The sequence below is a fragment of the Amborella trichopoda genome, chromosome 10, assembly GCF_054954075.1.
Source record: "Amborella trichopoda isolate Santa Cruz 75 chromosome 10, AtrichopodaSantaCruz75HAP2 v2.0, whole genome shotgun sequence".
NCBI classification, from domain to species: domain Eukaryota; kingdom Viridiplantae; phylum Streptophyta; class Magnoliopsida; order Amborellales; family Amborellaceae; genus Amborella; species Amborella trichopoda.
In genome coordinates, this window is record NC_142345.1 from 36,314,929 (window position 1) to 36,331,621 (window position 16,693).

A 16,693-nucleotide genomic window follows, 5' to 3' on the forward strand; every position below is an offset into this window, starting at 1 on the left:
ACAGGGAATGTGGTCAGGAGGGGGTAGAAATAGAGAGATGTCTTCTATGTGGAAGTCCATTTATAAGTGCACACCAATGATTGTGAGTTATTTTCGTTGAAATGTTGGTTGTGGTGGCACCATCTCTTTCTGGCATCATAAGTAGATAGGTGATATCCTTCTGAAGCTTACTTATCCGGAATGTTTTTACTAAGGTTTCGTAACCTAATGCTAAGGTTTTTTAAATAGTTGAAGTGAGAGGTAATTGTGTTGCTTGGAGTATTAATTTCCCATACAATAGGTTGAGTGAAGATATTTATCTTCAATGGAATGATTTGATGGGTATCTTGGATTCGGTTTATATTTCCCAGGAGACAATGTAAGAAGTTATTTGGGAAGTTGAATGCAATAGGGTATTCTCAGTTAAGTCTTGTTATAGGCTCTTTTTTCACGATAGACGGAGATGGTCTTTATCTGTTGCAGCCAAAATATGGAAATGACCTGTTCCCATAAGGTGCAGGTGTTTTTATGGTTAGTTATCCAAAATAAGATTCTGACGGTGGATAATTTGATTAAGAGGGGCATAGTTTTACCAACATATGTTTGATATGTAAAGCGGATGAGGAATCTGGTGATCATCTTCTCATCCACTGCCACGTTGCCTCTAAAATTTGTTATTTGTTATTTGAGCTACTTGGGGCTCATGTTTCACTGCTCCAATCTGTGATGGGTTTAGTGTCACAGTTAACCTTTAATCATTTACCTTCCGCGGGTATTCTAAGATAGCAAATAGCGAGAAGGGCTGCTCTACGGGAATTATAGAAAGAAAGAAATAGGCACACTTTTGAAGAGAGAGTCTACAAAGTAAAGTCAAACTATCCATTTGGTCTTGGTTCTCGGTTACTAAGGAGGGCTGGGGGATTTCACAACCAGATGTTCTATTGAATTTGCCAAATTTGTTTTTGATGGATAGGGTAAAGATGAGACCAAAGAATATTTGGGTGGCACCAGAGAGTGAGGGATTTAAGTTAAATTTTGATGGGAGTTCTTTTGGTAATCCAGGTTTGACGGGGGTGTGGTGCGTGACTGTTTTGGAGATGTCATCTTTTCATATGTTGGCCCTATTGGTCTAGCCACGTTTAACCATTCGGAGTTAATAGCATTGTTTAATTTTTATCTCTAGAAAACTTGGGAGTAGCTACATTATTGAAGGAGACTCTTTGGATGCAATTAAATGGTGCAAGAAAGAGCAGCGTACTCCATAGGAACTGAGGTCTAGCTGGCTGTAGATTATAGATCTGATGGCTCCACTTTCAATTTCATTTTGTCATGTCTATTGCGAGGCGAATTCCATGGTTGACTTTCTTGCTAAATGAGAGGCCTCTTTGTACACTCTAGCTATTTCCTATGATGTAATTTCTTTTGAATAGATTTTATAAATAAAGTAAGGAATATTTATAATAATAAAAAAAAAAGTTTATATAAAGTTGACACTTTAAAATGTAAAATTAAGGTGAATGTCTAAAAACCTTCAAAAAAGGTCGTTTTGATGTTGGAGGAACATCTAATTAATTATCTATATCGAGATGTATAGATATGAAGAAAAAAAGAGACTTCAAATTCCAAAATAGTACATTTTGGAATAAATTATTTGAACTGACGACTTTCAAAATTTTCATGCGTATGTAGATCTTCTTGATTTGACACCTTTTTTTTAGTTTAAAATTTCATAATTAGATATAAACATATATTCTCGTACCATCTTAAAAAAATTTCACAACATAATTACATGTCATGACAAACACTTTGATGGTTTAAAGTTGCAAAGTTATCTTTTTTGATGTTTTCTATCATTTTGATAAAGATTGAATAGTATTTTGGTCATGCATACTAATTTTTACATTTTTCCATTTTTTGTTTTGAATTATTTCAAAAATACCCTTGATCACAAATTATGTTTTCAAAATCTTTGTTTTTACTAGTTTTTTAACCTAATTTATATGTTTTTTGTTTAATCTTACTTTACACATGTATTTTCTACTTTTTTGCATTTTTTATTTTTTTAACATTTGTTTGCTGCTACAATATACAACACGACACGACACGGGCCGAGTTACTCAGACTCGAATCAAGTACTTGAATCGGACATGGGCCGAGTATTCGGCCCGAGTAGTGGTCTCAAACAGTCGTTGGACCAAACGGTTCCTTGACCTTCCATGATTGAGCAAGACACCGACAATAGAGAGAGAGAGAGAGAGAGAGAGAGTAAAGGTTAACCTTGTGTGAGAGAGATATTCTCCTAGTTTCGGAGTGTGTGGAGAAGGGGGGTTCTGTCGCACTTTGGGTTAAATGTGCACGGCAAAATGTGGAATGCATTGTGTTTGTCTTTTCCATAGCCAATGTAACACCTACCCATTCCCAACAACGACCTTGCCCACCTTTGATTACCATTCCATTACCAACCCCTCTCCCATAAAAAAATAGGGAAACCAAAAGATAAAAATATAGTTAAAATATGAAGAGAAGTAAATGAAAGAATAATTATTAAAAAAAATTGGGATCAAGACGAGAAATGATACGATTGAAAATAGTAAGAAAGGACGTTTCATTGAAAATATGATTTTTAATAAAACAAAATGATATATCAGAATTCATATAACGGACTTCAAATAATTAAAAAAAAAAACTCTGATGACGATGAAGATGACTAGAAACAATTCCCATCTACACATTGTAAAGGGACAGCATTTAAATAGCTAATAAGATATAAATAAAGAGATTGCCCGCCATAAACGTTGCAAGCAGCATCATCTTGCACAAAAACCGGTGCAGTCATATCACCCCATGAATTAGAAGTGGGATGGTAGATTATTTCCACCTATGGTTGATGGAATAGATGGTGGGTAGGCCATTTGTATGTTCCACATTATGTAGCATGGACACACTTGTTTGATTTTTATCAGGGACCCGATTTTTATGCGGCCAAGCCGCGTATGTAGAAATGCAGACTTATTAATAAATCTATTTTTTAGATGGATTTTTGGATTTCATTTTGAATGACATATAATCTCGAACACGGAGATCATGAATATGAAAAAATAATTAAATTTTAAAAACTAGAAATAATAATTCTAGTAAGAAAACATTTGGACTGTTAATTTCCATTGTTTTTAGATGGAACACCTACTTGCATCCATCTTTAAGATGGATGCTTTACACTTTTTGGACCGCATATGTAGTCATGCGGTCCAGTCTGCATGAAATTTTTTTTCTTTTTTCGGTGCTTTATGACACAACAAAAACATGATATTTTTCTATGTCAATTGGAATTTAGACCCTCTTTGTTAACCTTTTAGTTGAAATCTCACCTTCTTGTTAACATTTCTTGTTGAAATGTCACTATGAAAATACTTCATTCCACCTATTATCCCATTTTGAACATTAAATATCTAAAGCAGTAATACGCCTGCCTAAAGACGTAATGCAAAGCCGAACGTTTACAGTAATATATGTATCAGATGCAGACACATGAATCCGTGTTCTTATAAAATAGATCCCACACTATGCTTGTAACCTGTATAATGTATAGCGTGGACAAATAAAATGATACGGATAAATTAGGAAAAAAAATTTATGCAAGGAATTAACCTTATACTATAAAAGTAAAATGCATTTAAATTTCTCGAAAAAGGTTTTTTTTATGCTGGAAAACCATTTATTGATCATCTTGTACTTGAGATTATGTGTATGGAAAAAAAAAAAACAAAAAACGAATGTCTAGTCTTAAAAATGGTTTTATTTTGTAACACATTATCTACACTATCTATTTTTAAAATTTTCAAGTGTTTATAGATTTGTTCAATAACACTATTATTTTTTTAGCTTTAAACTTCATAATTTCGGATTAAAATAGATTTTCAGGCCATTTAGAGGTCTTTGGCAACAAAACAACATCTCCCATATGATTTAGGCGAGTGATTTACTTCAATTGTTAAAAGTTATTTTTTGGGTAGATCAGTGGGGAATACGCACCCTTACCCGTTTTTGTAAAAAATAATTAACGGTTTTCAAATGTGTCAGTGGGAATGAAAACCCAGACCAAATGCTTAAGGTTAGGCCTTTTCCAAACCACACCCTTAAAGCAAAAGATAACATCTATGTCTCCACTTGATCTAATTTGGGAAATAATATCTCTTTGGACATAGAACAATAATACTTGGAAGTCTTCCCAATCGGTAAGAAGAACTCTTCTCATTAAAAGATTGGCCTTGCTTTCCCTTCCATAGAAAAATATCAAATATCCGATCTTTTTCTGAACTTTTCTTTCTTCACCAAACAAAGGAATAAAAAATTGTCCTACTATAATTGTATTTTACTGTTTTTAAATAAGGGAAAAGTTTATATAGAGCCGAGGCTCTAAACAATCAATTTTGATCCTACCTCAAAATTTCCCTAGGAGATGTTGTTTTGATGCCCAAATATCCTCAAATTGATCATCTCGACATCAAGATCCGTGAACATGAGAAAAAAATGGCTTTCAAGTTTTCAGAATAGTGTATTTTGTAACGCATTTTGGGACCGTCAATTTTCAAGATTTTCAAGTTTTCATAGTTCTGTCGATCTACACTATTTTTTAAGCTTTAAACTTTATAAATAAAGATGGAAATATATTTTAAGGCTATCACAAAGCTTCCAGTATCGAAACCACATTTCTCGACACTATTTGAAGATAGGCTCTAATTTGATTGTTTAGAGCCTAGGCTCTATACATACTGCACCCTTTAAATAATAATTCTCTTACTATAGTTGTTACAAACCTGGGACATGTCCAAGGCTCGTTGTCATTAAGGGAATTTTTTTTTTTTTTGGTTAATTGTTCATGCCCAAGGTTCCAATGATTTTCTGCATCCAGTTTGAGAGGGACGTCCCTCCCTTACATTTGAATGGCCTCTCTAGCTAATTAAAATTCCCTCATAGTTTCTCTCAAAGTAGAGGCATATTCTCCTAACTCAACCAGTAGACCTTAACTCTAAAAATTTGAGCCTTAAGCCAGAGTTTCAAAAAAGGATGGTTTGGATCGTTATAAAAAAATTGGTGGGACTGGTCTAGTCCCCACTATATATCGGGAATTGGCCAATTCCTGCTGGGAATCAGCTGATTCTTTAACATAACTAACAATCCGGCCACCTTTTATTTTAGCTTTTAGTTTTTATTTTTAATTTTTGATTTTTGATTTTTTCTGTATTTTTTATTTTTTTATGAGCCGATTCCCTTGGCCAAATCTTTGATCTAGAACACCAATCTTCCAATCCATATCGGTTTTTTGGATAAGAAATCCGGATCACTTATCTATACTTTTAAACAAGGATGGGGTTTCTATGAGTCAACTGACTCGCACTGTGCATATGCGGGTCCCCACTAAACCAATCTTAAAAATAGATTTTTAATCTAAAATTTTAGGGATTCCTAATCTAGGTTATGATGATCATGAATAATTTATAAAAAAATTCAATATTTAGAATGTGATTTTAAAAATTCTATGCCGTCTAAATTCATATTGTCCCCATGGGTTTTTTATGACGTCCATGTTAGAGATGGACGTTAGTGAGTCAGCGGGCTCTTGCACTGGCTCATTCACGAATTACCTTTTGTTTAAAGTTTAAACAATCGGATGCGGTTAGCATGCGACCAGCCCACATATTGTAGAAATGTGAGCTTGACATTAAATATATGGGATTGTATACAATGAGATCATTTATCTTTGATACAAGGTGGTCCCAGTTCTTTACAACCATTTGATGTGAAATTTTGATAGCTTGGATGTGTCATGAAATTCAAGAAAATTTCTTTTGAAATTTGAGCTTGGTCAATAGAATAATTGTAACCACTCAACTTCACATCCAATGGTCAACATTATTGTGACCACCTTGTATTAAAGGTAAATGGTCTCATTCTATACTTTTACTAATTTTTAAAATAATTTGATCCCAATTTTATAGAATATATAATTTTTGACATGGAGATCATGAATATGAAAAAAAATAAAAAAAATAAAAATTGAAAACTAAAAATAATAATTATATTAAAAAATATTTAAACTATTAATTATATTTGTTTTTAGATAAACCACACGTTTACATCCATGTTTAAGATGGGTGTTTTATGCCTGGACCTCATATTAAATGCAGTGCAGCCCTCATGAAACAACTGTTCTAAACAATTATCAACTCTCTCTCTCTCTCCTAGAAGGACTACATGTAGACAAAGAAAGCCAGCCTCGTGCGGCCGCACTCTTCACTCATGTATTGCTTTACAAATTTCATTCGCCTTTTGAGTTTATTATTGAAGTTGGTGGATCTTTTTTATTGTTGACCACAAATTTGAGAAACTTATTGTCCTCTTTTTAAGATTTTTTTGGTTATTTCCTAACAATGCAACCATGTTACGCTCAAAGGCCCTAACTAGAGAATAATATGCGGGAGTAGTGGAAAATGAGGCTATTAAAGCCATCTAGGAGCCTGTTAGTAATTTATGTAGTATCTTAAAATGTTAGAGTAGGATATTCTAAGTGGAGCACTTATACTATGCTCCCGTGGGAGCATACTTGCGTCTACTCCCTCACACAAAATACCTATTTAGAAAGATTAATTTAGTCTAAAATTTTGGGAACCACATAAAAACTACTAGGTGATTATTTCAAAATAAAATTTTGAATTTTGAGTTTTGTGACTCTTAGATCTAGCTCTTGAAAAATTGGATGGCCTCTATTCATTCTTATGGCATTTTTCTTTCTTTCTAGTACATAAAGAGTTCATTTCAAAAAATTTATTGAGATTAGTTTTTAGGATGTAGAGATTAATCATCGTCATCATCAAAGCTTTTTCTAACTATTTAGGTTCGGCTACACGATGTCTAGTCCGCCATTCTGCTCTATCAGGGGTCATACCCTCAGTGAGGTCATACGTCTCCGTTTCTTTTCTCACTACTTTTAATCATGTCCTTTTGGGCCTATTCCTTGCCCTTTTGAACTTTCCATTTGAACAAACTCACACCTCTTAACCAGTAATGGACTGGGTTTGTGTTGGACATGACCAGCCTACCTAAGTCTACTTTTTCCCATCTTATGGTATATTAGAACCACACCTAAGTTCTCTCAAATATAAGCGTTTCAAATTCTATCTTTTTTTGTCTTGCCTCTCATCCATCTTAACATTTTCATCTCAGCTATATTTATTGTATGAGTAATGTTGTTTCTTGACCGCCAACAATCTGCCCCATAAAGTAAAGCTGGTCTCCCGCAGTAGTAGAAAATCTTTCCCCTTTTAAGTGATACGTGCATGTATTATATTCTTAACTTAGGCTGTCCCCATACCATTTAATCTTCCTAATATTCAAATACCAGCCATTTATTATATTATGAGATTGTATACAATGAGACAATTTACCTTTGGTTCAAAGAGGTCACAATTACTTATAAACATTCGACGTGAAATCTGATAGTTTGGGTTTGTCACAAAGTTCGAAAAACTTTCTTTTGAACTTTGAGTTTGGTCAAAGAAATAAATGCACCCACCCAACTGCACACCCAATGGCCAAGATTAATTGTAACTACCTTGTACTAAATGTAAATGGTCTCATTTTATACTTTTCTTTATATTATATGAGGACACACAACCATACGTGACCGATGTATCTTGGCACACGTGCGAAGAGGTTCTTTCAATGCCCAAAAATTCTCAAATTAGATCATTTTGACCTCAAGATGTATGAAAATGAGAAAAAATAGATTTGAAGTCTTGGAAATAGTTCATTTTGTAATGCATTTTTTAGACAGTCACTCTTCAAGATTTTCAACTGTTCATAGAATTGTTCGATCAACACTATTTTTTAAGCTTTAAATTTTATAATTAAATATAAAAATAAATTTTTATGCTACCACAAAAATTTGCAGTACTGAAATAACATCTTCCAGCACTATTTAAATGTGTTGTTTTAGGGCATAAGCCTTATAGAAACCACACCTTTTTTTAGACAAGGTTATAGTGAAACCACCGATGGTTGTAACATAAGACCGCTCTTAAGCCCTAAAACGCCCAAGTTTGCCCCAATCTTCGCTTTCGCTCTGTAAATTCCCTTTCCCTTTGGCTCTCGTCCCTCTCGCTCTCACTCTCTCTCTCTCTCTCTAAATTTCTTGCCCCAATCTTCCCTCTCGCATTTTGTTCTATTAAACTATGGGCTTACTGTTTTGGTGTTAGTCTCTGCCTTTCCTTCTCCATCGTTCCATTGATGGCTCCCATTAATTATAGCCTGTTTTTGCATATCTGAAATGGTTACTTTACTTGTACCAGAATTTTAAGAGCTTGTCTTCTCTTGAGGCTCAAGAAGTAGATTGGATATTTAGAAAATGTTCAGTGGGATGAAACTGGCAATTATTCTTGCCTCTTTGCATGCACTCATCCTCTCTGTCTAAGCGTGTACAAGTTTTAAGTCACCTCTTGCATAGAGAGACCCTCTCTCTCTTCCTTTGTAACATTCAACTTTTTTGTAAATAAAATTTCTGTCCCTTTGATTTTCGGAAAAAAAATTCAACAGTCTGCGGCCCAATGATGCTAACATCGAATCATATGATTCACATAAAAAAATCAACAGAAAGCGGTCTTATGGTTATAACATCAAACCACAAGTTTCACATAAAAATCAACAGAAAACGGACAGCATGTTTCACTTAAAAAATTAACAGAATGCAATTCGATAGATCTAACATTGAACCACTTAATTCACTTAAAAAAAATCAATAGAATGAAATTTGGTTCTAACATCAGACTGCTTGCACTAAAAAAACTCAACAGAGTGCGGTCCGATAGTTCTAGTATAGACCTCTTGGTTCACCTAAAAGAAATCCGATAGTTCTAGCATTGACTTCTTGGTTCACCTAAAAGAAATAAATAGAAGCGTTATGTTTATATTGGGGGCAAACTTGAAAAAAAAAAAAAAAATTTAAAAATCCGTCATTCCAAATAATAACGGCTTCTTTTGAGAAACACCTAATTCAAAATGCAAAAAAAAAATTTGACCCAGCTAACCAAGCCCTGGCCCAAAAAATACTTGTAGCCCACCAAGCCTTGCATCGGCCCTACCCTGTGGGGTTCAATATGTTCCAGGCTTGGGCCCATTCACAGCCCCACTGTATCTCTCTCTCTCTCTCTCTCTCTCTCTCTCTCTCTCTCTCTCTTATCAGGGATCTGATTAGACAATTTTCAAGGGATCTGATCAGGCAATTTTCACACTAAGGTAAGTTTTTCTTGTTAGGGGTTTTGGTTTCAAATTTTGGAGCTTGCATTTTTCCCTTTTTCATGCGCTTTTTATTATGAACTTCTTTTCTTTTCTTTTTTTCCTTTTTTGATTGGGTTCATTAAATTCAGACTTAGATCAGTGACCTTTTGTTATGAAGTATTACTTTGGATTATCCTCTATCAAGCTATATAATTTGGCTATTCCAGGTGCTAACCTGCTTTAAGCAATATCAATACATGGACTTAGTTATATTGGTCTTTGGATGCAGTCACCTATTTTGTTCCTTAGCATAAGCATGGCACCGAAAGTCACCTATTTTGTTCCTTTTTTTCTTCATGAAATTTTGGGCGACCATAAACCTCCTTTTAGATAAGAAAATGCTTCCAGTGCTACATTGTAATTTTATCTCCACTCCTAGAGCAATTTGAAAAGGGCTTGTTTAGGGTCCACATCTGATGTAGAAAAACATCATTCCTAATAACCGGTTGGAACTAATTAACATGACGAGCAACCTTTTGTCTTTTGCTCTCTTGGAGGTCATTTTAAGCCACAAGTCCATAAAATTCCTTTTATAACCATTTACTCGCTTCTTATTATGTTATTATATTTAAAACTTTTGAGGCTTTGAATGAAAAGTTGCTCAAGATCCACAAGAAAACAATTTTCTTTCACCTTTTGTTTCATCCTTTTTAAATAAAATTCGGCCTTTTAATTGTGCAGTAGAGATTGTTGAACTTATTCCCATTTCCCATCAGGTTGCTATACACCATGGAGTTTGGTTGCAATAGGTTTAACATTATACTCATCTAAAAATTCACTCTATTCAAATAAATGTTACCAAGATCCACCAAATGATAAAACCTTTGATATGAAGCTACTATTTTTATTTTTATTTTTATTTTTTCCATTTTTACCTAAAAGAAGTTTTTGGTTTTTCATTTGGTAGTCAATGCTTTTGTTAAAATTGTTAAAGTATATTTTTTAGAAACCATGTTAGTTTTTATTTTATTTTATTTTATTATGAGAGGTTGTACTTGTAAGTTTGTGTAATAAGAAATTATGAAACTACTAGGTGGTTAGTAGTTATTGTTATAAGTTAGTAGTAATTGTTGTGAGTGGGTAGTTATTATAGTAAATATGGTTGTCAGAGCCTCTATTTAAAGAGAGATGTAGTGGGAAAATTGGGTCTGTTAATGTTATCTTGGGTATCAAGATTGTAATGCCTTTATATACCCCATTTTTCATTTTTGAATGAAAAATTAGTTTTTTTTCGACCTCATCTTGATTCTTCTTCTTCTTTCTATTTGCTTGTGAGTCTTAAACGAGTGTTACATTGTGACACTAATTGAGAAGCGGATTGTTACGGTGTTGTGGCATCCGTCTTTCTCTACATAATATCAGAGCCGCAAGGGTGGTGGTGATGTTGTCTTGACTTCCTTGGTAAAGAAGTTCGATTTTTTTTTAAGATGGATTCAGGTGGATGGTTGAATGGTTTTAATATTGAGTTGCTCAACCAATCAAACTACAAGACATGGAGGTCATGTTTAGAGTCTTACCTTGTTGGTGAAGACTTACCGGAAGTTGTCGGTGGAAATGATGAGGATGCTCCTATAACAGAAAATACTAATGCATTCAAAAAATGGATGGTAACAAATGCTAAGGCAGAGTCCATCTTGAAGAAATCTATTTCTCATAATCTATTTGATCATATTGTGCACTACAAATCGGCTTGTGATATTTGAACTACTCTTGATGGGTTATTCAATAAAAAAGATGTGGCTCGATTGTAATTGTTGATGTGTTAGTTAACTCAACTCAAGGTAATCTTTCTATTTCCCAATTCTTTTTAAAGACCAAGAATCTTTGTTCGGATATTTCTCTTCATGATCTGGAAGAGCCCATTTCGGAGGTATGAATGGAGCAGCACATCAATCATGGCTTAAAGAGGGGGTACATTCCCTATGTTATTTCTATTCAAGGGTAGGCTAGGCAGCCATTCTTGGTAGAGTTTGAGAATCTTCTTACTTCACAAGAATCTTTGGCCCGCCAAATGACTAGATTTTCAATTTCGATAAATGATAGAGATAATCGCGTATGCATGATCTCCTTTCTAGAAAATTACGTTAAGAGGGAATGTTAAAATTGTTAAAGTATATTTTTTAGAAATCATATTAGTTTTTATTTTATTTTATTATGAGTGATATAGTGAGGTTGTACTTGTAAGTCTGTGTAATAAGAAGTTATGAAACTACAAGGTAGTTAGTAGTTATTGTAAGTTAATAATTATTATGGTAAGTGGATAGTTAATTGTACTAAATATAGTTATAAGAGCCTCTATTTAAAGAAAGGTGTGTGGTGGGAAATTGGGTCACATATGTTACGGTTATTTTGGGTGTCAAGATTGTAATATCTTTATATATCTCATTTTTCATCTTTGAATGAAAAATTAGTTTTTCTTCCCTTTCATCCTGGTTCTTCTTCTTTTTTCTATTTGTTCGTGAGTCTTGAGCTAGTATGATGTTGTTACACTAATTGAGAAGTAAATTGTTCCGGTGTTGTGGCATCTATATTTCTTTACATTAATCAAGTGCAAAACACGTGCTTCTTACTAGTTACTATGAAACTTTAGGAGATTGACTTTAATGTCGATGTCTTATAGACTCTCCACAAGTCCTTATGATTGCCAAATAGTTTATTTATTATATACTAAATTGGCCGTCAAAGTTGGGAGTCCTACTTATATTTTGGTTGAGATTTGGTGCCAGATATAGTGGACTATGATCAACCTCTTATTGGCTGCCCATATTTTTTTAATCATTGCATCCACTTATTTATTAATCTTTCCTCAAAGCTCTCAATTTTCTCCTTGAATCTCACTGTTCTCCTCAAAGTTTGTGATCCGAATTTAATAAAAATAAATTAAAACTAATAACAATAAATTGTAGAGTAATTTCAGTGTACATATTCTTATGGTAGAGGAGTTAAACTCAACTTCCCCATCATACGTGACACATGTTACCTACTAAGAGTAATTTCTTAACTACCTAAGGCAATTATTGTTGGGAGTTCTCTACAATTTAGAGATAGAAGAGAGAGAGAAAGAGAGAGAGAGAGAGGAGTGGGAAAAACATTGAGAGGAAGAAGTATATAACCTAAGGGTATATTGGAGAGGCTAATACCAAGAGATAAATGGCATATTCTTATCCCAAAATTGTACTTCTTTCTCCTTTTGATATTGAAAATTTTATGGTAATTTGGCCATGGATGTTTCTCCAAATTGGGGTTCTCCCATGATAAAAAAAAAAGATTGTCTACAAAGATATCATTTATCTTTTGTATATGAATGTCACAATCGTTCTCGTCTCTTAAATTTCAAAATGGGTGGTTGAAATAACACGAAGTTCCAAAAAAAAAATTCTCGAACTTCATGACTCCCGCCAAGCCATCCAATTTGACATCTAATGAGTGGAAATTATTGTAATCTCTATGCATAAAAGATAAGTGGTCTCTTTGTAGACAATCCCTAAAAAAATATGATTGTGATTGTCTTATTTTTCTTCAACATTTAAAAAATTGGTGATCTAGATTGGAACCAGCTGATCCGAATTTGGATTGATTGGGTCAATCTAGGATCCCATAAAATATTGTGAACTGGTCATATCCTACACACTTTTAAATTTTTTTATTTTTTTATTTTTTATTTTTAGAGTAACTCCACCTCCTCTTTTAATTTTTGTGTTCAAATTTAATATTTTATTAAAAACCACCTTTAGTCAAAAGGTTGTCCCACCTCAATTCCATCCGTAGTGATACCTGTAGACATCCTTTTTTAAAAAAAAATGATAAATTCTGTGATATTTTTGAACCCTTAGGACCACACTATTCTAGAAACTACCGAATTATAGACCACCATAGTCCGTGATCCCTATCCTGTGATTCAAAATCTTACAAAACCACTGTTTTAGTAATAAATCAAATAAAAAATAGCAAAACAACTTATTTTTATCTGATTTTTGGCAGGCAATATCACAAAAAACGCGTGAATCACCTCAGAATAAGAAACTGCTAATTTTGGCTAGATTTAAGTTGGACGCTTAGTCCATTTGACCCCCAAAAATGAATTTCGGTTGGCAGATTTGATTGTTTTTATAAGGTTATCATTTCACGTGTTTTTGGGCATTTAAAAACATATTCTCGTGTTTTAGGGGAGACTCTTTAGATGTGGTTATCATTTCACGTGTTTTACGGGAGACTCTTTAGATGTGGTTAGCTAGAGAGAGAGAGAGAGAGAGAGACTCCAGATACTAAGAGAGAAAATTGTGAGAAACACTAGATCTATCAAACCCTAGCCAAAGCTTAGATCAGATCCAAGCAAGCCGTCCAATCAAGCCACAGCTTGATCAAAACCTGAAGATAAATAAAAAAGACACCTAAGCTTAGGTGTCCCGGGCCAACTGGCCCAGCCAGATATTTTCTTCATCATCTATTTTTATCTTATTTTTCGTTTATTTTGGTTAGATTTATGATTTACTCTTTTTTTTTTTATTCAATCTTTTGTGCTTTTGGATTAATGCTGACTCTGCCACTGATCTGATAGCAGATCTATTCCTTTTTTAATAGATTTGACCTCATATCAAAATTTGATTTGCTCTACTCACTATCACTTTTTAAATCAATTTGTGGTACATATCTAAGGGATTTTTTTTTGAAGATCTCTCAGCTTTTCATCGTAAAAAACCCCAAATCATGAATATGCCTCAAAATTTGAATATGCAAATTCTAGTATATATAAAACCTGGTTTTGGCAACAACACTATTTGGGTAGCTTCTGAAAGAACCCAATATACGACAAATCTTCTCTTTGGCTCCACTAAGTTAAAAACCAGGTTTTGACAGCTTACTGTTAAATCAGTTTTGCTGTTAACTAAGAGTAATGATACTATGAGACCCTCTTACACCCATGTGAATAGGACCCCAAAGGATCACCATTAAATTTTAATACAGATCTCTAGAAAATTTTTCACATAAGTGTGGGACTTGGGTGAATAAGTTTATTGATAACTTTTCTAGAAATTTGTGTCAAAATTTAATGGTGATCCTTTGGGGTCCTACTCACATGGGTGTGAGAGGGTCTCATAGTATCATTACTCTATAACCAAAAAAACGATTTCTTGGAAAAGTATGATAAATAAATTTGACAGTTCAGATCTTAATTTTTAGATCATTTTAGTGACGAATTTTACAACACGCATTCTCTCTTTATGTTGTTAACGATTATTAAAAAGGGAAAAGTTTATATAAGGATGCTACCTTATAATGTAGAACTAGAGATGCCCCTCAAAAATCCATCGGAAAAAGGTAGTTTTAATGTTAAAAAACCCTTTGATTGGTCATCTCGATATCGAGATGTATGACTATGAAAAATAAAAAGATTTTAAGTCTCAGAAATAGTGCATTTTACAACATATTATCTACACTGTCCATTTTCAAGATTTTCATATGTTTATAGCTCTACTTGATTTTAACTATTTTTTAAATTTACAATTTTATCATTAGATTATAAAAATAGATTTTGAGATAATATTAAGAATATTTTACATCAAAATTATATACCATGATAAAATTTGAAGGTGAACCTACCTCTACACCTAGGGATGCATCCTATGCAAACTGCACTCTATTAAAAAAACCAACCATAGAATAACATGCACAACTCACTGGTAGTCACAAGGGAAATCAACTAAGTCATAAAACACAGAACTCATATCAGGAACATACTCCCATCTAGATTACATCCCAAGTAGGTTGATCCAGTGCAATTTGGAGATGCTTGGCTAACACATACACGAGAGATGATGAATTCGATCAAGATATGATTCAATTACATCAAGAGAGACATTGATCAATTAACCTTGGAATGGATGCATCAAAAGCAGATCAATTAATCAAATATTAGCGTGATTTTGAGGCACAATATTCATAATAATGCTGCTGAAATTTTCTGATACAAAATCAGCAAAAAACCACGATAATGGTGTGCTCTTTTATTGTTAATTTCGATCTAAAATTTATCAATGTAATTTGCATATGCTTGACCACCACACACACATTTAATGCATGTTTACATTACAAGAAATAGATTGAAAACCATTAAATTCGTTACTGGTTTTCTGCTGTCAAAATATGCAACAGAAAATCTACTCCAATAGTTCAATATAATCACAAAATTATGTTCATTGTGACCCCTAAAATCCTATTTGCTCGTTGATTCTCTCTCCAAAAACAAATAAATACTAATCCACACCTGCAATTGCACGAATCCTGTTGGAAATATGTAATTCAAAAATTAAAGACTTTTAATCATTTGTTATTTCTAAGTTTCTCTAGTTAATTGTGGAACTTTTGGGATTGTTCTAAACATGTAGGATACCAAGGGTCGTTCTTGGGCAAAGAGAAGTGAATTAATGGGGTCTTGAAAATTGATGGAATCCCCTTTAAATAGATGTATTTTGTAATGAAAAACATTGTGAAAATTGTACAGAGGAGAGAAATTATTCAGAGAGGTTCATGGTAGCATTGAGGTAACCAAGAACTCTCCTAGCCATAGCTTCTCCCTCTTATTATTACACTTTTTATTTGTGTTCATCAATATATGTTTGGTCTAAGAAGGGTGCGGACTTTAAACTTTCTCTTATCTCGTCTAAGGTAAAGGAGTTGTGTTAAGTAGGCAGTCAACATAAAACTTTGTCAAAACTTATCATGGATCCTGAACTTCAAACTCATTCTATTAAGAAAGTGGCAAAAAACGTTTTAGGAGAATCTAAAGGAGAAGAAATTTTGATAAGGAAACTTGGTGGTGGAGTGATGAGATTCAGAAAGCCATTAGAAAGGTGGTCACAATAATCATGACCATTGGACATGAAATTGAGTGGCTGTAATTATTCCATTGACCAAGCTCAAACTTCAAAAGAAATTTTTTCAAACTTTGTGACACATCCAAGCTAACAAATTTCACATCAAATGGTTGTAAGAATTGTAACCACCTTGTATCAAAGGTAAATGGTCTCATTGTATACAATCCCTTAAAAGAATATAAACATACTAAGAAAATTGCTAAACAAATAGTTAGTAAAACTAAACTTAAGGGATATGATAATCTATACAATAAACTGAAACAAAAAAAATGTGAAAAAGATGCCTTCAAACTAGTAAAAATAAGAGAAAAAAGTGTAGGGAACTAAACCATGTTAAATGCATTAAGAGTGAGAATCAAATAGTCTTGATTAATGATGAATAAGTCAATGAAAGGTAGAGAGTTTATTTTCAAAATTAGTAAATAACGAACACAATGGGAACATAGCAGTAGAAGGAATGGTTAGCATAAATGAGGGTGGAGATTATATATATATTCATAGGATTA